This window comes from Castor canadensis, chromosome 2 (assembly GCF_047511655.1).
Source record: "Castor canadensis chromosome 2, mCasCan1.hap1v2, whole genome shotgun sequence".
Classification (NCBI taxonomy): domain Eukaryota; kingdom Metazoa; phylum Chordata; class Mammalia; order Rodentia; family Castoridae; genus Castor; species Castor canadensis.
Genome location: NC_133387.1, coordinates 22,293,019 through 22,320,734, shown reverse-complemented (window position 1 = coordinate 22,320,734; position 27,716 = coordinate 22,293,019). Strand labels below are relative to the sequence as shown.

The 27,716-nt window shown below is 45.9% G+C and overlaps 1 protein-coding gene across 3 annotated transcripts in view; it reads right to left on the bottom strand.

The window, feature by feature from the left end:
* Positions 1 to 25,489, bottom strand: part of Plxna4 (plexin A4) — a 416,968-nt gene extending 391,479 nt beyond the window's left edge. For all 3 annotated transcript variants that reach the window (XR_012444270.1, XM_074062846.1, XM_074062859.1), the window contains exon 1: positions 24,936 to 25,489. The gene's annotated coding sequence lies outside the window, so the exon portion shown is untranslated. The remainder of the gene's footprint in view (positions 1 to 24,935) is intronic.
* Positions 25,490 to 27,716: the final 2,227 nt, after the last annotated feature.

Here is a 27,716-nt window from a genome sequence, read left to right as displayed (position 1 = left end):
GAAGGCAGTCTAAGCCTAGAGACGCCAACATAGCTAACAATCTGATGCAAAGTTTCTCCCTGTGTTAATTTTGTTCCCTTTATTATCATTGGCCCATCAGAGAAGTGAAAGTCAAATTATGGCCTGATCATTCTGGTGCTGGGAAGGATTTGGGGAAGGGCCCCTTTCAGAGTTGGATAATGGGGAGAATAGCAATAGGTCAGCATTTCTTGAACTACTAGAGCCAACTAATAAATGCTTAAAAGAGATCTAAGCACAGCTCAATAGGTTTAAAAAATAGCGTAATTTGACTTTTAACCAAAATATAACTATATTTGACATTCACAACTCACTGAGTTCTGCTCTATGCAATTACCTCACCTGTCTTTCCCTCCCTGGATGGTTCTTCTGAGAGACTTACTGGGAGGAGGAAGAGGACAGTCCAGCCCCTCTGCCTGCCAACAACTCCAACAACCACTTTGGTTCAGTGCTGCAGTCATCCACCTGCTGGGCTATACTGACCACACCTCTACCTACAGCCCCCTCATGCAATCCTCACTGTGACCTCCAGGCCACTCACACAATCACACTCTGTACATACATCTCCATTCTGTATCCCATAGGCATCTCAAATCAGCATGTCAAAAACAGGCTGCACTGGTTTTTCCACACCTGCCTCTACTCCTGCCTTCCCTCCCTTTCTTTGTTGGAGCATGGCGATTCACTAGCTCCTCCATGTCCCTGAGCTATCCTGTCTAATTTCTACTAAATCCCACTTCTAAGCCTCCCTTCCCTTCCTCTCTCTGGCTCCTTCAATCCAAACCCTCATTACCTCTTCCCTGGACCAAAGTGACAACCCTTAAGTGATTCCTTCACTACAAGGTCATCCCCTCCACACCCTCTACCATGTCACCAAGACTGTGACCTTTCTAAGAAGTAAATCAAATTAGATTACCTCCCTATTCAAGCCCTTCCATAACTGCCCACATCCTACAGTATCAAAGAAGTCTAAACCTATTTTTATTTTAGTTTCTCTAGTTCTCTCCAACCCCCCCCCCCCTTCTCCAGGAGAATGTTGACACTGAGTATTCTTCCATATGTTTCTGAAACTCATATAATCAAACACACACAGTCATATTACATATGCTTTTCTCTCTTAACAATCCCTCAGGGAAACCCTCCAAGTCACTAGCTACGATTTTATTTTGGGATGGTTGTATAATAGTCCCTGGTGTGGATATACCATCATTTATTCAGCTATTCTCCTACTGATGTACATTCTTTTTAGTTTCCCTCCCCCCACACACACACACACCACCTCTTTTGGCACAAAGATTGATGCCATTATAAACATCCTTGTGCAAACATTCTTACCTATTAGTAAGAATTAGTAAGCTCATGTTCTTCCCATGAGCTATATTCCTAGGAATAGGAAATGGTTTTTGTTGTTGTTTTCTTGGTTATTGCCAGATTGCTGTGTGAATTTTTGTAGCCTTATCATGAAAGCCCAGTTAATTCTTAACACAGTTAGTGCCATCTTCCTAAGTGGTCTTAATTACTGGACAGTGGTCATTTAATCCTTCCTATCACCAAGGGAGGATATCACCATACAGCCAGGGTATATATAGTGTGACCTGAGAGTGAGAGAAAAGATGCCAGAAGTACATACTGAGTTGCTACAGGCTTTAGGAAAAAAAAGTAGAACAATGTCACTGGAAAAAAGCAGAGGAATGGGCCCATGCTGTAACAACAGCACCCTTAGCTAGAATTCGCTCTTGTGACACTGCGGATATAAAAGATAGATAATGCTAAATCTTTTCAAAACTCCTCTCCTCCAAAACCAACTCATTCCATAATGACATGGTGCCCAGAAGCTCAGTGTCTCACACACAGCACTTTGCTTTCCTCTCTGTAAAAAAAAAAGACCCTGTCCCAGAAGCCTGTACCTTCCCCAGAGGGAAACCATTCTCCCCAGAGACTTCTGAAATACAAATCTACTATAAACTTCTACTTGCTTCAATTTTTTTTAACTTAAAACTCCTCTTTGTTGTCCAAGTTTAGAAAATACCTCCTAAGCAAAGTCTACCTTGGTAGAATATAACACTGCCCATGTAGTGACTCCTGACCTGGGCACGTCCTATAGATTCTTCTTGGCTTTGCTTGGTCTCTGGGCTGCTCTGCAGCTGTACTTGGCTCCCATACACAGAGTCTTGCAGTGTTTAGTTCCTGTACTGCTGGACTTGGAGACAGTGGGCCTGCTCCAGGTTCTGTTTCAGCTCTACAAATTCCATCACATACAGTTATCCCCCTTTACCCACAGTTTTGCTTTCTGTAGTTTTTCTTATCCTTAGTCAACCATAGTCCAAAAATATTAAATGAAGAATTCCAGAAACAAACAATTCATAAGTTAAATTATGTTCTATTCTGAGTAGCACGATGAAATCTCAGACCATCCCACTCTGTCTCGCCCAGATTATAAATCATCTCATTGCCCAGTGTATCCATATTGTATATGATACCTGCCTGTTATTTGTTTAACAGCCATCTCAATTATTGGATTGACTGTTACAGTCTCACAGTGCTTGTATATGGGGGTCAGTACTATCCATAGTTTCAGGTATCCAGCAGGGGTATTGGAAAATATCCCCAGAGGAGAAAACAGAATAACATGCTTTCTCATTCCTCCTCCCTTTGCCAGACACAGAAGAGCCAGAGGAAACTGCAAAGTCCTAGAAATGGTAGAGTCAGAGAATAGAAGGAAACTAAGTTCCTAGACGACTATGTGGAGCAAAATCTCCCACATACTAACCCATGTCAGACCACAATGTGTTTACCCACTGAGAACTGATGGTTGGTTGCTACAAAATTTACCTGCTCTGATTAACACTGAGCAAACAAAGAACAACAGAACAAGCCTATAACGTAACAGCAACTCTCATTCATTCACAGACCTTCCCTTATAAAGCACCCAAGGGTTCTACAGCCAGAGCAGGGAGCGAGCTTACTGGTTGCCACCCAGGGTCAGGCAGTCCCCAAATAGACTCAGAGCTATCTGTAAGAGACTACATCCAGCCAGCCCTGCACCCTCTCTGCCTTCCCCTAGTTTCTGTATCCAAATTGGGGAGTGCCTATGATCACAAAAGGAAAATGAAATATGATTCGAGGTGTTGCCTTTCAAAGGGTGTTAGTGACTGTCAGCTAAAATGATTTAAGCCCCAGAAAAATCCGTGTCCTTTTAATATCCAAAACGAATCCTCTTCACACCAGACATCAATGTTAAATAAACAGAGATTTCCATTAACCTGCACCTCTGTACACTTATTTTTAAAAAGCAGTGTCACTCTCCTTTAAATGAACATACTAATTAGTGTATTAATAAATAGCTGAATGGAATCAATGAGACATGTAATCAAGGTCTGACCAGGAGTCAGGGCCAGGTTGAAGGAGGTAGGAGGAAGAAGAGGGGAGGGGAAAGAATCTTATTAGCAGGTTTGCTGAGGGGGCACATATAAAATCAATGCCCCGTGTGCAGACAAGATGTGGCCAAAGTTGACAGTTTGTGGGAAGCTAAGTGCTTGCTCCACCTCCCCCCTTTGACTGGAAAGCTCCTGGAGAGAGTTAATGTGACTAACAGGGAGGACCTTAATTGGGGCTGGAAAAGTCATACTGAAATGGTGTCCAAGTTCACAGCCAGCAGAGTTACCCAGAACTTCTGTGCCCGAGACCTAACTCTTAGACCTTTACTTAAAATACTTAAAAAGAACACACTTAGGAGAGTTGATTTCAATTTTAGCAAACATTCACTCTCAAAAAAAAGCTGAAGTGGAAAGTAGTCGTTTGGGGATTTTTGTTAGTTTTATCCCCCTTGGAACATCCTGGATCCCCTTTGCCTCAAGCTATCCAAGACCCTGGGAGGTCAAGTGCCTGGCTGTCTAGAGGCAGCCTGATGGTGCAGGGGCACCCTGCTCCTTCATCAGCTCCCAATTTCCTGTAACACACCTCATACCAGGAAGTCTCTAGAAGGTGAGAAGAGGAAATTCTTGGCAGGTAAGAGGTTTCCAGTTCAAGTGGGGATCTGATTACTGGCACCCCTGCTGTTGGAGCTCAGGTGAGTGCTGAGACTCTATTTCTTTCAGCTGGAGTCACACTCATTTGGGCTGCAAATCCCTAAAGAGGAGAAACCTGGGTTTTTATTTCCCTAGAGATGAATGTACGGTGAAATGACCATCTGTTCAAAATCCAGAGGCGCTTAAGCTCCTCCCCCAAAGCCAGCTAAGAAATACCAGCTGAAGTGGACATTGCGTCAGGCTGAAAGGAATCCAAGAAATCTTGTCTTGGACCCTACACTGATCGTGACAAACCCTCTTATTGGTGGTCCTTTCAGGACCTTAGCCCTGGGTGAACTGCTGATCCAGGATTCTAAGGTGCAATGGGATTCTGGTTGCCACAGAAGCCAGTCTCTGAGTATATCTCACAGGCAGAAAGCTTGCTGTCTCACTGACTGTCTCTGGTGCCCACATTCCCACACACACACTGTGGATGATCTAGAAGCTTTAGCAGAGTCCGCATCCTAAGGTCCGTTTCTGCCAGCACCAGGTGTGGCCTGTGACCTGCTCACCCTGAGGTCCACATTTCCTGGAATGACAGTGAGGACACACATTAAAGGAAATGTGGTGACATGGGGGAGAGCAGTTCTCAGCGGCCCTTGAGCTATTTTTCACATTACTGCTAATAATGTTTGTCCCAGGAAGCTCACAGCACTGCTGGAACATCTCCAAGTTCCCCAGACCTGCCCAGACCCATCAGAAAAGCCAAGGGGTGACAGCCATCAGCTCAGGGGCAGAGCTTCCTGACAGGATCCACAAATGAAATATAGAAGGTGGGGTCAGGCACAGCTGTCCCCAAGTCCAATCTGAAACACAGACAATGGAGCAGCAGAGACCCATAGGGCCTTCCTGTCTGGTTTGCAAGGTTGTAGCAAAGTTTCCCTGTGCCAATCAACATCTCCTGAATGCCTGGTATACCACCATTCACATGTTGTCTCTTTGTGTCAAGCATTGTGCTCTCTTTCAACAGCCTACCCTCTAGTGCATCTCTTCTGTCACCTTTGTTTCCCTGTGACCAGCAGACTCAGGAGAGGGCACTAAAAGAAGAGAAAAGGACAGTGCCAATGGCAGGATCCCCATGGGTCTACCTGGCTACAGAGTGAGAATTAAAGAATGTTAGAGAATGCCGTCCCCTGTGATCAGCCAGAACTTAGTGGGCAGAAGGCATCTTGGTGAAGAAAAAGGCCATGTTTTCCTGAGCGAGGAGATACATCAAGGCTTGGCTAAAGGAGAATAAGCAGATGTCAGCTCCTACTGCCCCTGCACTACAGTACAGAAGCACTGGAAGTCCTGTCAAAAGGTGGTAAAGAAGAGATAGAAAGGAGATGTCCAATGGAGTGCTTACAGCAAAATTCAACTACTTCTCTACTCATTTGAACTCATTTGAGCTAGAAGATTAGATATACACATAGATACAGATCTACATATGATGACTATTTTCAAACCAAAAATATCAGGACACATACATACTTCAGTAATGGCACAGAATATCTGGATTACAGGCTGGTCTAGTGAATACAGGGCCTGAGATTACCATAGATGCGATGAAGAGTAGAGGATAGCTGCGACAAACATCTTGGGGGGAGGGGAGGGTACAGTGTGCCAGTGAGGTGCCTCCTTTCCTTAGGGGGACAGAGAAGAAGTGACAATTCGACCCATGTTATGCTCTGTAATGAAAAGACCATCTCATTCAGGGAAAGCTGAACTTTATTCACAAAGGCCCAGTCATCTTCAAAATATACTGACACAAAGTTCCCAGACTCCCCAAGCTTTTGTCCCTCTCCACATGGCTAATCGCCTTCCTCCACAGTTAACCAGTGGCTCCCTCCTCTCTCTGTGAGAATGTTGCTGGGAATAATGCAATGTTTCAAGCTTAATCATTTGCCATCATGCAGAGTTCACTGATTTTCAAGCTAAGGCACCTAGAAGAATTGAGCATGTTCTGACAACCAGGGTGCCTCAGGGCAAAGGATTCTGATTGGATAGCTGGCCACATGTAGTGAAAGCCATGCAGGAAAATCTCAGGGGCCCTTACTATGTATTCTAAGGCTATCTTGCCAGGAAACCAGGACCTGGAGCTGAAAACAGCAGAGATAGGCTGTTTTCATAAATATCCCCTGTTGGATGCAGGTGAGCATGTTCAAGTCTCTAGACGCCATGCATGCCAAACACATCCGCATCTCTGATGGACCAGTGTGACTCTGGTGCAGGCACACATTAGCAGATGACCCTCCCTGTAGTACTTGGCATAACGATCAGGTAGGCCCTAGGCAATAATTACCCACTAGTGGTTAGCCACTGCCTTGAGCCAAGAGTCTCCTATCTGCTCTCTCCTAAACCAAATTCAGAATCTTGGTGGCAAACCTGAAAAACAAAAAGTTAGCAACCATCACCATGGCCTGGAAAGAAGAACACATCATGTGAGACAATCCCTTCAGGCCCTATAAAAGTAATGTACACTTATTTACATGTGTGCACTGGCAAGACGAATGGCCAAATTGAGCCCAGATTGGATATATAAACATGGCTGCTAAATCTAGACTCTGGAGAAATTCTGGGTCTTCCAAAAATGAAGGAATTCCTATAAATATTTTTAATTCTTTTTTTAAGAGGTCACACTCAAAGGAGAGCCAGGATACAATTGCTATGGAAGCAGCCACCTGCTCTTCCTCCCTTCCCAAGTGCTTGTAGAACCTCAAAGCAGTAGGCTCACTGAAGCCCAGTGTTACAAACAGATGTGACTATTTATAAACCAGAAAATTCAAGTGTTTTAATCCAATGCAAGGTGGCAAGAAACAACTAACAAGTTTTGGGTATCTGAAGAGCAGGAAGCGATTTTCCTCAATATTATGCCCCCATGTAGTGAACATTTACTATATTTCAAGCAGTGTACAAACAAGTTCCCATACGTCATTTAATTGTCACAGTCATCCTTAATGTAAGTATTATTTTAACCTTTTAATGATAAGGAAACTCAGTATCAGAGAAGGTAAATATCATGCCCAGGTCACACAGCTAAAGGAGCTAACATTTGATTTCTGTAACTTACATTAGTACCTCCTGATCCATAAGGGATACCTTTGCAGACCACTTTGGGTGCCTGAAACTACACATAATGGTGAATACCAAATATAATGTTTATTCCTACACATACACACCTATGATGAAGTCAATTGTAAAAAAATTAGGCACAAGAGATTACCACTAACTAATGATAAAATAGAACAAGTATAACAATATACTGTAATGAAATTAATGTGGCAAACTCCCTCTCTCTCAATATCTTATTGTACTGTATTCATCCTTCTATGACCATGTGACAGAATACAATATCACATGAGATAAAGTGAGGTGAATGACATAGGCATGGTAACATAGCATTTAGGATACGTAAGAAATTCTTGAACACAAATACTACAATACTATGACAGTCAATCTGATAACCTCTGAGATGGCTGCTAAGTGAGTAATAGACAGAATAGCTGTGATGGACCAAGAGATGACTCATGTTCTGGGTGAGAAAGAGTGGAAGAGCATGAGATTTCATCACACAATTGACAATGGTGAACAATTGTTTATTTCTAGAATTTTCCATTTAATATTTTTGGACTACAGCTGACTGCAAATAACAGAAACAGTGGAAAGTGAAACCATGGATAAGAGAGAACTACTTTAAGGTGCTTCACGGTGTGATACAACATGTGTAGTTAGTTCTAATCCATACTTAGGGATGTTTAGTCAACAGCTCAAGTACAATCATCAGAAATGCACACTCAGGGTTGGTGAGCTGGTTTTTGAAAGTCTCTTTCAGAGCCTGCACTGAGTGTTTCAACCACACTATCCCAATAGGGTCTTCTGGGTTTGTCAGAGTGCATAAGAGATGTTAGGAATAATTTTCCATTGGAAAGCTAAGTGGGGTCAAAGATAGACGATTGGTTAGAAATAGCACCCAGAAATCTCTGTCCTATGGGCACAAGAATCTGGCAATTGCAGGAGTCCTTTATGCCTCCTTCACCTAGGGTTCTCATCAGGTCTATGTTTCAGCCCTCAAAGAATTCTGTCCTCTGATCACACCTGAAGGTGAGCTGAAGCCTGCAACCAAGATATTTCTGCATAAGTTTCAAATAAATCTTCCTTCAAATAAATTCATCAGTTTCATTAGTGAAGCCAGTGCTTCACTAACTTTCTCACTTCCTGGCACATGTAGAAAATGATAATATTTTTGCCACACACTGTAGTCAAGGGAGCAGGCCTCTGCTGGCTGCATGTCGCATGTGCTCTGTGCCCTCAAGAGGAGGGTGGTTGAGGGGACTTGCTATCTTAGCAAACCTTCAAACATTCCCTGACTAACAAGCTGAGACAGACAGCAGGGTCTTTTCCAAGCTACAAGAAATGGCTGTTCATGCTGACTGGCAAAGGTTGGCAGGAGTGGGAGAATTTAGTCTGCAACCTGAATTTAGTGGAAGCACAAGACACACAAGGCCCACAGTTATAACCTATCTGTAATCATCAAATCTGAGCACCCCAAATAATCTGACCTTATGGCCAAGTTGACACAGGTTGGGGTGCCTTGCCAGTCTATCTGCCTCCAAAGTCTATGCTGGGTCCTTGGCACTCCACTGCCTCAGTGGTTATTTGTCAAATTCAGAAGGGACAATCTCTAGGAAATGCCATGCCAAAGGGTTCTGTCCTTAGTATGATGCTGTTTCATATTTTTATAAGTAATTTGAATGAAGACTGAGAGTCACATTTATCAAATTTGCAGATGACAAATTCCAGGACTTGTGAAGGTCAAATGAGAAAATATGAGAACAGTCATGTGATATAACAGGAAGGATTGACCCACTAATGGGGATGACACACAGTTTAAAGCTATCTTGCAGCCCAGAACAGGGTCAAATTGGACCCAAAAAAAGAAATTTAATGTGATACATATAAGTTCAAATTTTAAACTTCAAAAACAAATAATGAATAAAAGTACCAGATAATGGAAAATTGTGTAAAATATACACAAAATGAAGGTGGGATGGGTCTGTTCCTAGTTCCCAAGGGTACCTCTGACCAACAACCCAGACATACAAGTAAATTTGACCTTAGATTTTCTATTCTTGCCTCCTGAAGACAGTGACTGGCTAGTCAGATGCACAGTCAGTCCTTGCTATGCCATGAGCACCAGTGAGCTCTCAATCAACTTGGAAAAGTGTTAAAAGATAAAGAATCCCATTGTGTGTCACCAAGGTTGGGTTGTTCCCAACTTGTCGGCCCAGTCAGAATGTATGGCTCAGAGAAAAGAGGTGGGAAGAGAGTTAGTAAAACCCTGAAATTTGACATTTTCTTCCCAGAAGATAGAAGTAGTTAAGAGAGGACATGAAAATAGACAGTTTACCTGCAATCCCAGCTACTCGAGAGGCAGAGGCAGGAGGATCTTGAGTTTAAGGTCAGTTGGGGCAAAGTCAGAGACACCCTATCTCAAACACAAAATACAAAACAAAAGAGAATGGGCGTATGGCTTAAGTGGTAGAGTGCTCTCCTAGTATGCGCAAAACCCTGGGTTTATAAGAAAATAACTGCCAAGTGTCAACTATTTGTGCCTTTAAAGAAAAATCTCTTTACTTTTGAATTTTATTTTTTAATATTTTCACCTTTGTGAAATCTCAGAACCTTCTGGCCCAACACAACATAAGGCCCATCATATTTAATGGAATTCTCATGTGGGAAAGAAAGTATCAGCAGCTTCTGTATGCCTACCAGGCGATATGGCAACTCTGTGGTCAAGACCCCAACTCACTGGATGCTCCACTCACCATCCATTGAAATGCAAGGACAATCAAATGGAAGAATCAACACCTACACATAGCCACTGCTGTATACAGACTTCCCCATGAAATGACTTCCGGCTTTCTGTAGACTCATAGCTGTTTCAGGGTACGTAATGCCCTCTGCTAGCTGGTCATTTTATCCTCCTCCTTTCAAGTTCAGAAACCCAGTTGGATATGGGGAGGAAAGAGAAGAAAATCAAACAACCTTATGTTAGAAATTATAAATGTGTGTGAGACAATGCTTGCTTTCAGGAAGGTTGCAATTAAGTAGAAAGAAATACCAAAAATACAAGTCAATAAATTGCAAATTACCAGAAAATTCTTGGCAGCCTGAATTTTTAGAGAGGCTCTAAGTAACCTACTATCTTCACATAAAAATGCCTATACTCAACTAACATGAGGAATGTGGATCAAGTTACTTTTGGTTAGCTGGTTAAGAATTCTGCCATGCCTAGCAATATTTTAAAGTTTGCAAATACAAGTTTTAGGTGAAAATGCCATTCTTTCCAAACAATATGCACTAAGGAAATGTTATTTGACATTTCTAGAATTCATTTTCTATATTTGGCCATGTGATATGCCTTAGACTTTTTATTCTAGCTCTCTTAAACACTCCCAAACGGATCTCATCAAATTAAAACAAGAGAACTATTACATCCCTGCAAATCCTAGATGCAAATAAAATAGCATTTCACTCGATAATGACAGCCAGTAATATAAATACAGTTTATACAAATTATTTAATGAGTTTATTTCTAAGTATTTGCCAAGAAGGGTTGGTCTTGCTAGTCTTAAGCCCTGGGAAGTGGAATGAAGGAGAGTGGAATAAGCCTCACAAGCTTGGCATGCAGTCAGGCCTGGGATCAGCAAAGCTTGCTCTCCAACACTGAGCCCAGGGTTCTCTATCAGCCAAGTATCTCTGTCCAATTTGATGCTGTGCACAGGGTCAGCATTCTATATCTTGAGTATTTGCCTTCTTTCTTGGGTCTTCTCCTCTAGAATCGGTCACCCTTCTGAGGATGTCTGAAAACCTACTGGTCAATGGGAGGTCTCCAAAATGAAACAACAGAAGGTGGTTCAAGGAAAGGGGGAATAGGGGTCTCCTACCTTTGTCACAGGCTTAGAGACAGCCTTGTAGAAGACTCAACTCTCCAGTCCTGGATGTCCCACGGTAGTGGACAGGGGGACGTGCAGGGGACACACCAGGACACAGGGCAATGTCTACTGCTCTTCTTCAGTCCTGACCACAGAGCACTGCGGTTATGTTACTTGCCCCTCAGTTAAGGAAACAGCGCGCCACCAGATAAACTGAAGAAACTGCTGAGTTCCCTGAGACCAGAAATGCAGCTACATCAACATACCATATACTGAAAGCAGTTGAGAATGCACAAGCCCAGGTACAGACGTGTGGACAAGAATGACTAGAAATCCTACCACCTCTGTACAGCTCATGAAGGATTAGTTCCCCAAATCTCACTTCGGCTCCTTCTCCTCTCCATGAGGGACCCCCTAGAAAAGCCAGGTTTATTAGCAGCTCTGAGATAGCCAGAAACAATCCAGAGGAGAGAGTAGATCCACCGTCTCATTTGCAATTGCACTAGAATTTTTTAGCAAAAGACACTGTGGGACTGAACTCTGAGTCCCTTCTTCTAGAGGACTGGTCTACACGGTACCTATGCTAGTCAAACGCTCTGCACTGACTGAGGTCTCCACTCCTCTCACAAGGCTGATTACCTTCCACACAGTACAGGGGCTCCAAAGACTCTGCATGAACTTGGAGTTGTGTATATTTCTCTCCCAAACTCTGCTCAAAGCCAATTGCCTGCTTTCTGCAGTTCCTGTAGTACAAGCACTCTGATAGGGCATAGAGAGTCTAAAAACTTCACCACCAGCTCCTGCCATAACTCTCGTAGTGATAGGGATCACTGAATTGCAAAGCTTCTGTGCAGAATGCTAAATACTATGTTCACCCATTTTTCCTCTACTTATTGAGAAGAAAGGGAACAAACACTTGTTGGTGTTTGACTATTTGGCATTTTAATTCAAATACCTTCACCCCAGATGTACAAAGCAAAGGTTCAAAGGCCACAGAGGGTAGGATCACGGCTTCCTGGAGAGGGACTGTCCCACCTACAGACATGCAAATATAAACATTTTATTTAACACTTTGGACTGAAGCTAACCTATCAAGTAGCCAAATCCTAGTCACAGACTTTGACTGTGCATACGGATTCCTACCGCCCAGGATGTGGAACGAGAAGATAAGATATTATTCTTACAGAGCAAGATCAAAAGTTTAATCACCATCTCTTAGCTCATGCTGGAGTTTGTTTCACTAGGCCATGCTGTTTTGAGTGTATGCTCACTGAAAATGGGGCCATACACCCAGAAAGGGTACAATCTAAGGCACCCAACAAGACTGATCATTCTCCATTGCCACCTTTATTACAAGTTTGTCCTGTAACAGTCTGGATGCTGCTCAACCACCCCAGACTGTCCTTTTTCCACTGGAAAATAGTAGGGCCCTGTTCAGGCAAGGCAGATGCCTAGAATGTGGTGAGAACAATCTCAAGTAAATTGTTCAAGATTGCATGCTTAATTTGAAACATGAACCATGTAAAAGTATAAAACTCTATGTGGATCTTCTTGCTTCTTTACCAAGCTGCTGCCAGATCCCAAAGTGAACTCCAAAAGTCCACAACTGGAGCCCAAAGTAAACAGCCTAAGTAAGCATGAGATGAAGTTTCCCGGAACACAGGAGGCTCGTATGTGCTGGCCTCTGGTCACCTCCACCTGAAAACTCTACCTGCACCTTCATTTTCCACATCTGGAGAAGCATCACCCCTCCCCCAACTGGTCTCCATCTAGAAATCTCTAGCTTCATAACCGGCATCACCTTCCATCAGCTACTCAAGGCAGCCTGACTCCCCCTCTTTTGCTTCCTCCACCTTCACTGCCATATCCACTACTGTCACCCCACTCCTGTGTACCTCTCAAAGCTGTGTCTTTCTCTTCTGCCACTGCCTTCTGTCAGACCCTTCAGGCCTCCCTGGGCTACTAGAGTGGCCTACTTCCAACCTTTCTCTATATGCCCCCACTGGGTCTAGTTGTGTTGATTCTCTCCAGGCCCAACCACTGCCTGCCAATAAACTCCTTAGCCAAGATAATGATCTCAACTGGCCTCCATCCGACCTGCTTCCCACTTGGCCTTGAATTTCTGCAGACAGCCCCAAGGCTGTGCTCTCTCACCTCTCCATGCCTTTCCTCCATGCTCCCTCCATCTGTAGCCTTTCCTTGAATGCTCACAAAGCCTGCCCCACAGAGTTTTCAAAATCTAATTTGATGCCCCCCCCACCTCCTGCAGGAGGTCTTCTCCATGTCCTGCTTCCTGTATCTGTACAGGTGCCCACTTATGACTCCCAGGACATCCTCTTCATACGCTAGCCTCTGACACATTGCATTTAATCTCTCTATGCACATTGTGCTGAGATCACACAACACTGCGAGTTCCCTAATGACAGGAACTAGGTTTTTCATCTCTGTATGACTGACTCTTGCACAGCCCCCAGCACACAGAAGGTAATCAGCATATTTTGGCTGAATCAACTGATGATCAATTCATTGGTTAAATATTCCATAATATCACATCTAAACAGTCTAACTAAAATATGTAAATATATTTGAATGGAACACAATGAAAGGTGAGCATAGAGGGAAATGCTAGCTCCTTTTCTTTCTCCAAAGTCCCTACTTAACCTTTTACTGCCAGGATCAAGGCATCCCTCCCCACCTTCTACAGGCCTCTAGCTCCTGCACTAACCATCCCCTCCCACTATCTCCTGCTAGCCCAATTGCATTGTCCCTTCTGACCCTCAGCAAGTGACTTTTATCCCTTATAGCTTTTCACCAGATCAGCAAACACAAATCTGCTAAAGGTGTCGTGGTACAAGGCCTAACTCCAGCTTCATTCTCTCTTTCTTGATTTTCTCTGACCTTATGTGTAAATAAAATCTGCCTTCCTACGCTTGCCTGGTCCTTTAATATATATGACCACATTCATCCTCACCTCCTGGGCTGCAGGTGGGGGACAGCAAGCACTTATTTCTGGCTTTAAAGAAAGAGAAATTGAGGCCTAGCCCAGGGAGAACTCACTGGAAGATATTCAGCAGACCTAGGATTAGAAGCTAGGTCTCCCTATCCCCTAGACAGCACATAATACTTCTTCAATTGCTCTGAAAATGAAAACCTCAGGATTATTTTGCAGGAGAAAAAAAATAGGCCTGGAGAAGCTTCAGTCACATTTCCAACAAGCTCCATTCAGAGGACATCATAACTTACATAAATGATTTCCTATTACACTACTATTGTCACTGCAACATGACAGTCTTTGCTGCTTCCTTGAAGTGTTCTCTTTGTTGTTTTTTGGTGCAGATCCCCCAGAAAGAAGAATCAAATATGGTCCAAGCAGGAAAACAAATCACAAGACTCCTGCAGCCCCAGATTCCCCTTCTGCATGATTTCCCCTGAGCAGGACCAAGTAGAATGCAGTCCCCTGTGCGTCTGAGCCCTCTCCCACCTGCCATCTTCCCAAAGCTCTGCTGTGTCTCTGCAAATTCTTTTTTTTTTTTAAGAAAAAAAATGAAAGCCAACAGTTTATGAAGAAGAAATGAAGTGGCAATTTCCCAGCATGGCTAGGAATCAATACAAGCTGTTGTCAGGGTTTTCCTTTCAAAGGGTAGCTGCCACGCTTCTCCAAAGTCAAGAGAAACAGAGCTCCAGTGCTTGACTTACAACTGCTTCATCATAGCAAGATATTTTTAATTTAAAACTCACTGCAGTTGGGTTCGAACTCAGCTGGGACTTGATTTACTGCTAATTCATTTCTCCGATTCCTATAATTCTAAACACAGTCACCAAGCAGTTTAATGCTGATAGAATCACCAGTGCAATGCTTTATGAATGGGTGTCAGGGGAATTTTGTTAGTAAGTGTGTGTTAGCAACTGTTATTCACATTGGAATGGAATGCAGTGCTCCGGCTGAGTATGGCGGAGGACCTATAATTGGGCACGTGGATTATTAGCTGATGTTCCCAGGTGATCCAAACCCAACCAAACACTATTGGAATGATACCCTCCTCTCTCTCTCTCTCTCTCTCTCTCTCTCTCTCTCTCTCACTCACTCACACACACACACACACACACACACACACACACACACACACACATCATTGCCTATGAAAGATGAATACAGGGCACTAAAAATGCTTCCCATGGGAAATGCCTAACTTTGCTCTCTCATTCACTACCCCATAGTGAAAAACATGAATTTACAGTTGAATCAGAAGCCTCCAGTCCTTTCTAGGGTGGTCAAGTTCCCTAGGTCTCCCAGGAGAACATTGTTTCAACCACCCAAAATTTAGGAAGATGTGTCTTAATAACTGAAACTGCCTTTGTTAATATGATGAAGATCATTTCTCTTTGTCAGTTATATTGACTGGGAAGAATGGAGAAGGTGAATGTCATTACTCTCATATTTTGCAAACATCCATCTTGGTCTATAATGTGCAGCAGAAAAGTGCTGCTTGTTGGAAACAAGTCCACAATCTGTCAGAGCTACATTCACACTTCTTAAAACAGTCCCTTAGAAAATATACACCTGGAGGAAGATCATATGGCCATGGTCACTAAACTTTTGTGAGAATTCACGGTCATTTCTGGGATGCTCAAAAGCAAGAGCAGGTGGTACTTCTGAAAGGTGGACCTCACAAGACTCCATTTTATCAATACAGTGAATTCATTTTCCTGGGTTTTTTTCCTCCAAAACTAAATGTGAACTTGAAAGCTTCTGATTGAAGGCCAGCATCTCCCAAAATATTTTTTTCAGTACCAAGGATCAGACCTAGGGCCTTGCACATGCTAGACAAGTGTTCTACCATTGAGCTACACAGCAGCCCCAAAATGCTTTCTGTCAAACATTCATTCCAGGAGATGTCAGCAGATTTAAGTACACCCCTACCCTCCAATCTCCCCTACCCCTGCCACACAAAGAGAGTCCACTACCAAGTAACCTGAAAAACAGTTAACTAAGAATAAACAAATTTCTCAGCAGCAGGTCTTCTTCGCCTTTAATATGCTTACTGTGCTTCATGAATCTCTAAAAGGAGTTCACAAGATAAAGTTGTGAACATGTATTTGCAGAATTTACTTAGCCATGGACTATTTTCTTAGGAGTCGTGGGGGATGGGAGTCTTGTCGACTAGTCTTTGGGAGATTCTGTGAAACACAGCCTGGCCATCCCTCCCAATCTATCAGCACCTAACCCATGGTGAGTCTCACAGGAGAATAAGACTTCAATTCCATGTTCATCAACATGAAAATACCACTGCAGCCTACCTGCTCCCATTCTACACATTCAGCACATATTTATCAGGAGGACAGGCTCTGGGTTGGGCAGAGAGGTAATGAATAGTCCCTCTCAATCTAAGACACAAGACAATTCAGTTGTCCCTTGGTATCTGCAGGGGATTGGTTCCAGGAACCCCCATAGATATCAAAATCTGCAGAAATTCAAGACTCTTATATATAATAGTCAGTATTTGCATATAGACTATGTATACCCTCCTATATACTTTTAGTCATCTCTCAATTACTTATAATACCTAGTACAATGGAAATGTTATGTAAATGGTTGTTACACTATATTGTTTAGGGAATAATGACAAGAGAAAGTCTGTAGAGACACAATTAAAAAAAATTTCAATCCACAGTTAGTTGAATCCGCAGATGCAGAACTTGCAAATATAGATAGCCAGCTGTAACTAATGTCAACTGTCATGCCAACAGTGGTAGTAATTATGAAAAAGGACAAATCAGAGATAGCTTCAAGCAGGGGCTGGCCTACCCTCAAGGGACCAGAACTCTCAGGTAACATGCTACTCAGACTCAGGTCTCTATATAGGTAAACTGCTTATGTCAGTGGTTAAGGGCAAGCGCATTTAGGTGAGGAAGATAAGGGCAAGCATCTAATGGAGGAAGAGAAATGGGAGAGAGGTCACAAGCACAGTGTGACCATAAGTCCTTTGCCAAGCCTGACCTGAAAGTGGTTTTCAAAGCACAAGAATTATAAAAAACATAGGGAAGGCCAGGACTGGCTGGAGGCAATGACTTAAGGAAAATACTTTGTGCAGAAATGTCTCCTGATGTGTTACATTTCAATGCAACAGTTCTTAAAACTAGGAGATAGTAGAGGTCATTTGCCCTATTCCCTGTTTCCCAGTAGCTCTGCCACTCAGCTGGTATGAGCAGAAATGCCTGGAATGCCCCCACACCATTCTATGAAAGACACTCCTAGGACTAATATGTCCCAAAGTTAGGAAAGCCTCTTGAAATCTCAGCAGCACCCATTCTTTTCTTAATATACCAAATTTAATAACTATCATAGTAGCCAACTTTGAGTAGTAATAAAATAATTTCATCCCCAGGAGAAGAGCAATATGAAGAAATGCCAGCACTCATTCTTAATGCAGTTTCTTTTGGAGTTCTGTTAGAGTTGGGTAATCCACAGTGTGGTTGGCTAATGCCGCCATAGCTCCAAGAGTTTGGGGGCTCCTTTTTGGAGCCCCATCTCACTATCCAGACTTTGTCCTGAAGAACCACATGTTCCTTATATGGAACACATCCCTGACTCCCAATAGATGTACCTTCCAGATCTTCCCTGTCCTACCTGTACCACCCACCCAATTCCAGCTTCAGTCACTCTTCTGCTTCCCACCAGAGTAACCTAGTGACTTCCCCTGCCATTCCCCTCACCCTAAAGCTTTTCTTCCTTCAAAGACCCAGCTCCTTCAGGGGTCCCACTCTCAGGCTACAGTAGGAGCCATAGAGGTCCAGCCTGTGAGCCTGACAATAGAGGCTTATCTTGACAACTGCAAAATGAGGGGGTTGACATCTGGTAGGGTGATCTGTGGCCTGTAAGATACAGCAGACAGGAAGGACCAGCAAAGGGACCACTGGCTGTACCTACCCTCCAGGCTTTCCTGAGACCCCATGTTCCCCTTGGGTGTGTTCCCCTCTGGCTTCTCTTGGTGCATCCTGAAAGGCTAAGAAGCAGCAGGGTTTTGCTAGGAAGCTGTGGCTGGCCTGGTAGTACACTATTTATTTCCCTCCCTTCTCCACCTCTCCTCCCCTTTCACTCATGCTTCTACAAGATCCACCCCTCTATACAGTGATGTCACACCAGCTTCCAAAAGGCAGCCCAGGGGTGGAGGTGAGGGACAGACAGGCCAGGACACAAGGCCAGGCTTCTCCAACTTTAACCAGAATGATCCTATTTGCATCTGTTCTGTGCACTAGAATTTCATATAAAATTTTACTTTAATCAGAACTTCTAACATAGACATGGTAAAATATTTTAAAAATCATTGTTCTAGACTTACCCTCCCCTCATTTTATAACTGGTAATACTGGAACATAAGATGATTTTTCCTAAGAACTCTTATCTAGCAAGCACAGAGCTGGAATTATTTACATTTATCTATATCCAGAGCCTATCTTTTTCTATACCACCAATGGTTTTTAAGCAAAAGAACATACAGGAATCATGAAAAATGGCTGTGTTGGGAGGACAAGGGTCAGGATAGGGTGTGGAGATGGCTGAGAAAATGCTGAGACTGGGGATGGATGGGCTATTCAGCCCACACAAGTCTGCCTAAGAGCCAAGGGCTCACACAATCATCACCTGCATTGTGAAAGTTCAGCAGAAATTATTCAAAGTCAAGAAAAAGACATCTGAAGACATACAAAGACATTCATAAGTACAACTATGAAAGTGCTCATCTTAGTCCAATGTTCCTTGATGGATTACAGGTCCACTCCACAATGCCCTCTGAGGGGTTCCACAGCAAGGAACTTCTTTAGCTTTCTTTTACACCCAGGCTTTCTCAAAACATATCAAATAAGACATGACAACTTTTGTGTGTAGAATACTTAGTCCCACTCCCACAGAATAAACTTGTAGAAACTCTGCTCTCTTTTTGGTATTTTCTTCAGGAAGCAGGTCTAAGCTGGAGAAGGAGAAAATGAACCCCATTGATGTCTGCAGTGTGAGTTGACATGGTACACGGGCTAGTTCAGTCACACATGCCTGCTGCCCCAACATGCCCTCCTCTCCCTGCTCTTTCCATGTGAACAGCACCAATCCACCAACTCTGCTTCGCTTACTTTGCCTCCTCTTGATCTCTGGGCCAAAGCCAAGGATTGGTTGTTGGCTCCCTGGTTCTAGGCTCCACACTAGCCAGGGGGAAATGAGATGGACTCACAGGAGAAAAGTTCCATGAGGATGTCAGACAGGAACTGAGCTTCAGCAATGACCATGGAGGCCTTTGAACTGCTATGGTTTTCCTTCCTAAATTTCCAGTGACCTAGTCCTCAATTGCTTCTCTCCTCACACTTCATAATGAAAAGACTCTTCCTTATAAGACCTCAGGAACTGATTGCACTAGGCTGGGCTGAGCACATTGACTGTGGAGACAAGATCCTCTTAGCTAGTGATCTGTTTTGTGTTGGAGTGACAAAACATCCTAAAATCCAATTTGCTGTTGCGAATCCTGGTTCATGGAGAAGAGGGGAGGGGATATTCGAGTGTAGCAAGTCCAGGGAGGATAAAGATGTCTGAGATTTTGCAGACACCTGTTGGGTTTAGTCTGCATGGTTTCTACCACTGCTACATTGCCCCAGGTAAGAGATGATGAAATTCCAAGTGCACCCCTTCTAGCCACCCCAAGTTTGGCAGAACTTTTCTTCACTTCACAGTGTAGAGAAGAAGCAAAGAAATAATGCATGGAGTGAAGGTTTGTCTTTTGTAGGAAAAAACAAAACAAAACAAAAAGCAGCTAACACCAGAGCCCCACTTGTGGCCATTCCCTAAAATGTACAGAAGCAGAGAGACTACGTTTTACTGCTTAGCTTTGACTTTTGACAACTCCCAATGCAGTCCATGGTCCCTCAGGGCCTTGCTGCTACTCCTTTCAGACTCAAGTATTACAGGACCACTCTCCTCATACAGACAATTGTAACCAACTTCCAATGAGCCTCTGCCCCAACTACCACAGAGTCCAGGCACTCAACAAGGCATGACATTTTCCCATCTCTACACCCAACACCTAGAACCCTAGAGAATGAATGTAAGAACAAGGATGGAGCAGCGCTCACTGTCTGTGAGCAATGTACAGAGAAGAAACCCTGCCTAGGAGTGAACCTGCCATCTGTTGCTTAGCAACCTGGGGCCTGGGGCATTTCACTTAAACTCTCTTCTCCTCCTAAGTTCCTATAACATCAAAATGGGAATCCACAATACCCACCTTGCAGGTTACTTTCAGGATTCAATGAGAAAGTGTCATTTTCACAATACCAGCAATTCAGAGCAGTCACTAGAGAAAACCAGACTTCTACCACATATGAAGTCTCCCAGAATCCAAAGCAGAAATGGGGATTTCACTTCAAGCTCACCCCTTCATTTCTCCCCAATTTTTCCCAAGAGAAAATGGGAGTTGCTAAATGAAGCAACAGTCTCACTCAGGTACTCAGCACTTTTCTAGAAAGATCTATGCAGCTTTACAATCTACTAACACTCAAGGATAAAACTCAACTCCCTTAATGAATGGGAAAATTGAGGGTCCAAGAATAAATCAATTTGCCTGGGGCCAGAGTTATTCCAAGAGAGAAACTTGGGTCATCTAAACTTGCCTCCAGCATAATTCTCCCACTAGTCTCCCTCCTCAGGGGACAGCAAGAAACATGCTGGCCACATAGATTCTGAGGAGGCAAATAGCCTAGTGACAAGAAGCCAGGTCAGACTGCTTAGGATTGAGACTTGGTTCCACCACTTGGCAGCGGTGTGACCTTGTACAAAGTCCTTAACCTCCCTCTTCTCGGTTTCATCACAGAAGACATGGAGACAGCAATAGCAACTGTTCTTCTGGGTACTTATGAGGAATAAATGAGCCAACCCAGGCAAAGTACTTAAGTGATAACTAATCCAAGGAAGTCTCCCTAGTTTTGACCACTGTCGTCGTTAATTAGCATTGTCGTCATCATTGATTAGCATTATTTTTCTGTTCCACTGTGTTCATAAGGACTAAAACCAATACTAATATCCTCAAGGCTCTTCCTGGAGAACTAACGCTACACAATTATAGGACAGGGGTCCTCACACAGGACTTCAGAAGCTTTTCTTCCAAGCTGCTTCAAACCAAGCAGCGAAGCAGCCTCCTCTGGAACAAGGCCTCTGATCTGGAATCAGGACCCCTGCCTGCCTTCCCTTTTAAGATCCATCTCTTACCTTTCGTAAGCAGAGCCCCCTTGATCTCCCCACTGGCTCCACCTTCCTGTCATAACTAGAATGCTGCAGCCTGGGCAGCAAGGACAGGAGACTAGAGAGTAAGTCAGGACAGTGGGGGGGCTGTAGGGGGGGGAGAATGAGTGGGTGTTAGGGGAGGGAGCAGCGGGGACTGTAGCTTTTAAAGAGACAGTGTCTTCAGGGCTCTGGATGGACTAAGCACTGCTCAGTGGAGCCTATAGGGCAATTACCCTAATCATGTGCATCTCCCAAACATCCCTTTGATTTATTAGCACCAGGTCTTTTTTTAAATGCCGCTTTTAAATATAAATAACACTTAATCATCCAGCTGTCGTTAAATTCATGTTATATTGATTTCTTGGAGTGCCGCAAATTTGAGGGCAAATGGGCCAGAGGATGTGTGCACAAAGCCACAAGGCGGATTAGCAAGTGGGTGGAGGGAAGAAGGGGACTTTGGAAGAAGGAGGGAAATGAACCCTGTTCAATAGCCCAGAGTCTGAACCAGTTTCACATCAGGTAGCACAGAACACAAATACGAAGAGGAAGAGAGAATGTAGAACATCTGTTGCACAGAGTAATCACGGCCAAGATCAAGGTCGGTTTTCAGTATTGTTGCCGCCCCAACATGGCCAGTCATAGAGCCATCCAACAGGTCTCCGATGTGCACTGTCGGTGCAGTGCCTTCTCTGGTGAGAATGGGGAGAAGCAGCTAAGAAATGCCCCCAGCTGGCTAGGAGGAGAGAAACTCACGGCAATTTCTTCGCATCAAAGCCTGGTGATAACTATAAGCTAAGAGCAGCTACTAACCCATCCCCCTTATCCTTCTCCCTATTTCCGGAATGCTGCTGCCCCAAAAGCCCCCACTTAATTCCCAGCAGTCCTCATTGTGATTAAAAGGATCTGGAGGCCAAGTGTAGGCAGACTCTGCCACACAGATTTCCCTGTCTGCAGGGAGCTGGAGGGAGAGAGGAGAGATGCAGAAAAAGAAAAAAGGGAACAAGTTAGCTGCCTCAGATTCCTCAGGAAATGTTTATGCATGGTCGTCGGTGGGCATCAAAGTAGTCCTGGGAGCCAAAAGGAGAATCCTGCAAGTCCGGGAAGGCACAGCCTGTGGGCAACCCGTGCCCAGAGAGCTACCAGGACATGGCCCAGACACAGTGAGGGTTGGCCAGAAAGAAGCATTCACGGCTAGGCCTTTTCTATTGCATGTGGCTGACTGCCTTCCAGGGAGGAACCAAGAGAACTTAAAACGAAGGCCACAGAAGAGTGATAAAGAGGGTAAAGAGAGAATGTCAGGGCTGGGCAAGAGGGCCAAGGAAAAAAAATTAAAATGTACATCCAGCTTTACACAGATGTTAATGATGCTTGCCTTGTCCTAGAAACCAAATCGGTACCCAGTGCTATCTGCAAGAAAGTGTGGGGGTTTTTTTGAACCCTGATGTTTGGCTTATAACCAACATAATGACTGCTGGCTTCACATTAAAATGACAGATCCTGAGGCTGCAAATATATGAGAAAGGAAAAAGGGGAGGGAGAGGGACAGAGAAATGAGCAGAGGACTACAGGGGAGATGCATACACAATTCAGGAAGCTCTGCACCCCAACCTTTTGCCCTTTCCAGGTCCCCTGTGGGAATGTTTACCTGGGAGGCACCTACTTTTACTAGAGTTCCCTATTTCTGTTGCAAACCATGTGCTACTATACGTATACATGGGACCTCCCTGTCCACGCACTCTAAGGGCACGGGTGAAGAAAGGTGCCAGTTTTTCCACAGCCAGGAAGACAGAGGTAGACCTCACAGTCACACATGGCTGGACCAGTTGACTGCATTTGGCTAGACACTGAGAACGCATGTGTATGTCTGGATGTGTGTGCACACGCCCACCATTCTTAAAAAGAAAATAACATTTCTTCCCCTGACTGGGTTCTCCCCATTGTGAGAGCTTTGCTTTATTCCAGCTACCCTTTTCAATCAATCAAAGGGCAGCTCACACTGCACACAGCAGGAATACAATCTCCCTCCTGGGGCGTCTGCTCTTCTCCCCAGTCTAGCCAGAGACCTTTGCAAGTGCTGAAAAAAAAAAAAAGTTTGGAAATAGCAGAGCTGGGGCTGCAGGAAAAGTCCTCTACTTATGCCCATCTCCGAGATTTACAAAAGCAACTCAAATTCTGCACCCAGCACTGAGCCCTACCTGCTCTAAAGAATACCTGTACCTCGCACCGCGTGTTCTGGAAAACCCCCAGCTTATTTCTCCCATTGGTAGGTTTGGGGACACTCTGAACACATGATCATATTTCGTGGGTATGAGCTTACTACATTTTTTTCCAGATAGCCCCAAAAGCCATCTCAAAGGGACCACTATAGAAACATAGGAGCTTGTTATACACATATTCAACCCTGAAGTAATGATTTCTTTGAATCTCCTGTTCTCCCTACAACAATTGAGCCCCAAAAGAAGTTAGTCTTAGACCCCAAGACAGGAACCAAGAAAAGGCCCCTTTGGAATCCCAACCACCTACTCCTTCCAGGAAAAGTTTGAAAATGAACAGCCTGTGAAACTACACCCAGGCAAAAAGGGAAAAGAAGACCTTGAGCATAGGCTTCTGGAGAGCAGTTCTGCATTTAGAAGCAGTCGGGCTCTGGGGGACGCTGGCAGACCCAAGAATTCCATATAGGGTGGGCACTACCAATGAGAGTCCTTGGAGGACTACACTCCCTCCCCACTGCCTGCTTCTAGTTCTTTTTCTCAGACACACACCTCAAAAGGCGTGTGACAGGTGTTAGTCAGAGGTACAGGGGAAAGCAGCCCCAGGTGCCCAAGGAAGGGGAGGGAGGTGAGAGAGACCAGAGACCTGCAACCTTAAGCCTTGTCTGCTTGCTATCTCCCAGGGACCGGGGATGTGAATCGGGTCATGTCGTTTAAGGAGGATCTGACCCTGGCACCTCCCTAGACAAGCAGCACACACACAACGATGTTAAGCCCCTTCCTGCCTGAGATCCCGTGTATTCTGTGGAAGCAGTGCTATGCTTCAGAAAGGCGTTTTTGCTGCCTCTTACTGGGGAAACGCAGTGTCTGTTCCATATGCACCGCCCTACAGAACTGCAGCCCTAGCCGCCTATGTGGCTTCCTCCCGGTGCTCCGGGGGTCACCATGCTCACCAAACATCTGTCCCAATCTATATGTCTGTCTGTCTCCCATAAAAATCTCAGGGTGTTCAAAGGCCACGGTGTGGCGATTATACTGGGCGGATCTCCCAAGACCTCCCATGACTTCTCTCGCTTTTTTTTTTTTTTTTAAACCAAGGAATAAAAGGGGCTGGAAACTGGAAACTGGAAAAATCGTTCCCTCAGTCTACCCGGTCAGAAGGAAGAGCCAGCCCTGCACCGAATCCCACCCTCAAAGTCCTGGATAAGAGAAGTCTGAGTCCGGGAACGTGAGAGGATAAAGAACACGGAAAATCCCTCCTCTGGCCGCGCTGCACCTACGCGGGTGTCCAGGTGGGACGTGGGCAGGTGCGTGAGCGCAGTATGTGCCTGTGTGTATGCGTGTGTGCGCGTGTGTGCAGAAGACTGACTCTGGGGCAACCGAGGACTCCCGGACCGGACCGAGTACCTCCGTCCGCGCTGTCCCCGCCACCCGCCCGGCCCCGCGCCCCGGCCCGCCTGCTCCTTACCTGGAAGCGCCGCGTTTCCCTCCTTTAGCGGGAGCGCCGCATTGACACTGCAGATGGTGCCTGTTCCGCTGCCTCTCGCCCTCCTCTGAACGTGTGCGTGTGCGCGCGTGTGGCTGCCTCCTCCAGCCCCAGCCCCGAACGCAAATACTCCAACGAGGCACAGGGAAGCCGGGAGCAGTAAAGACAAACGAAGGGGGCCAAATCAGAGCCTGCGGGGCTTGACAGCTCCTCTGGTAGCGTCCAAGGTGGGCGTAATGTCCAACAAAAAGGTCAGAAAATGTGGATCGATTCCGAGCACCCCTTTCCTCCACCCAGCCCCGGAGCCCAAGCAGCAGCGTCGGCTCTCGGGGGCTGCGGTGGCGACGCGGGGCTGCCCCCCTTCGTCCCCACCCCCGCGGGCTGAATGTCCTTGATGCCAAGCGGGCACGGCGGCGTCACTCTGCGCCGCCCATACTCGCCCTGTCGGGCCGCTGCCCGGGCGCGGCGAGTGCTAAGGGGACACGCCGGGGAGCGCTCTCGGCCCCTCTGTGCGCCTCGCTGGGCAGTGGCTGCCGCCCCCCAGCAGCCCGCGGCCGGCCGCGCCGCTGCTGCCCCACACCCTGCCGGGGGACTCGCCGGGCAGTGCCCAAGGGCCGGGGCTGGGGGACCGCGGGAGCCGCCGGCTGCTCCCCGGGGAGGCGCGGGGCTGCGGCGGTGGCGGTGGCGGCTAGCGCTGCGGCGGCCGAGAGCTCGGCCACGGTCCGAGCCGGGCCTCCCGGGCGCGCCCCCGGCCCCCCGGGCGGGCTGCTTGCAAAGTTTGCAGGGGGCAGGGAGCGGGGCCGCCGCTGGCTCGGCCGCCGCCGGAGCTCCCGGGCTGCCTGCTGCCGCCGCGGCTCACTGCTGCTGTGCATTGAAGCCCGGCCAAGCGCTGCAAAAACTCCAGCTGCCTGGCGCTCTCTGGGTCCTCCTCTCCTCCCTCCCGCCCTCCCTGCTTCCCTTCCTCCCTCCCTCGCCTCGCCTCTTCCCCTCCCCGCCGCCCGCCGCCGCTCCCTCTCTGGCTCGCTCTCGCTGGCTCGGAGCTCGCGGCTAACATCTAGACCGAGGGAGAGCGGCCGGCAGAGGGGGCAGGGGGCGACTCCCCACACGATCACACCGCCACCGCCGCTGGCTTGACCGCTCTCCTTCCCGCGGACGTTTGCCAACACCGTCCCCCACCCCACCCCGGTCTCTTCGGCCGGCCCCAAGCCACCCTGGCAGTGGCGATGTGGAGCAGAGGGGCGCATACATGGTGGCACCGGCGCAAGACTCTGCACTTGGAGTATGACACATTTAGCCGCCTGGGAAGGAGGGGATGTGGGCGCCTACAGTAGGATGGACCCGCAGGTGTTCAGAGCTGACACAGGCATAGCTGATGCCAAAGCATGCACCCATTCCTAATCAGAGCCCCGTCCCAGCCCCCCACCAAGGCATTACTGCAGGGCACCAGAGGCACCCTGGACCAAGGATGAAAGGCATTGGGTATAGAGAACACGAATGGCCAACACAAGTCTGAGAAACCTGACTTGTCTAGGGCTGTCTATATGAAAAGGTTGACTTGGCTCCTCTCTTCTCTGAAACCCTAGATCTTGGATTACATTGCAAATAGACAAGACCAACATCGGGAGTTTGGAAGTCTAAGAAAGAAGTTTAGACAGCTATCTGGAAAGGAGAAAATAGGTGAGGACAGGAAGTAGACAGAACTACCCAGAAAACATCTGCATTGACCCCCCCACACACACCAGGGTATGCCTCAGCCACAAAAAGAAACCTCAGGATGCCCAAGCCCACCAAATCTACTCAACTCTGCATGCCTCCCTCATCCCTACTCCTACCACAGTCCCAGGGAATTGGCACCATCAGCCATGTCCCCCTAACCAATCAAGGATGATCCTATCTAACCTAGCCCAGGGTTTTTGGTTTCTCCCATCATGTCCCTTCTTCAACTTAACTTTTCCTACACCCAGCACTTCCTGCCCCTTACTGTCCTTCCCATCCAAGCATCTCCAAACCTGTTTATAAGGTGGAAATGATTGACAGTGGCATAAATTCCTTCTTCCTATAAAGGTTATACTTTCACAGAAATCAAAGTTGTAAACTGGGGAGACTTTGAAATGAGCTGTGAGATGACAGGGTATACAAGCTTCTAGGCAGGCAGTTCACTGAGGGTCAGGCTGGGGTTACCCACACAGGACCTTGCTCAAATTTTGCTTGCACCAGTGAGAAGGCGATGAATGAAGCCAGAATGAGAGGAAAGCAGACATCTGATTCTTTGGTTAAAGGGTATTCCAGGAGACAATGTGGAGCCCTGTTAGTCTGGTTCTCCACTGAGTATTACGTGGCCCAGAAAGCACCAAGGAGTTATCTCATTAGCTTACGTTAATATATTGATCTGGCTCCTCTCTTCTCAGAAACCCTGGATCCCAGACACTAGATAAAGCGCACAATATCAAGTTAGTTTCAGAAGTCCAGAGAAACACATAACAAAATAATTCAATGCTGCTGTTTCTTTGACATCCTTCCAGGGCTGAGGAAGCCCCAGGGCCAAATGTCTATCTGTGCAGAACTGGGACTACTGGGAGACACCTGGGATGCAGAATTAAAGGAGACCACACCCTCAGGTCTGTGTGGGCTTGTCTCACCTGGGACTGGCATTGCTTTCTTGGCTGTTCCTCTAAAATTGCCACATCTCACCATCACAGATGTAAGCCCAGATAGTCCCATGGAAAACCCTAATAGGTCACTTAAAGAATATGGTTCAATAAA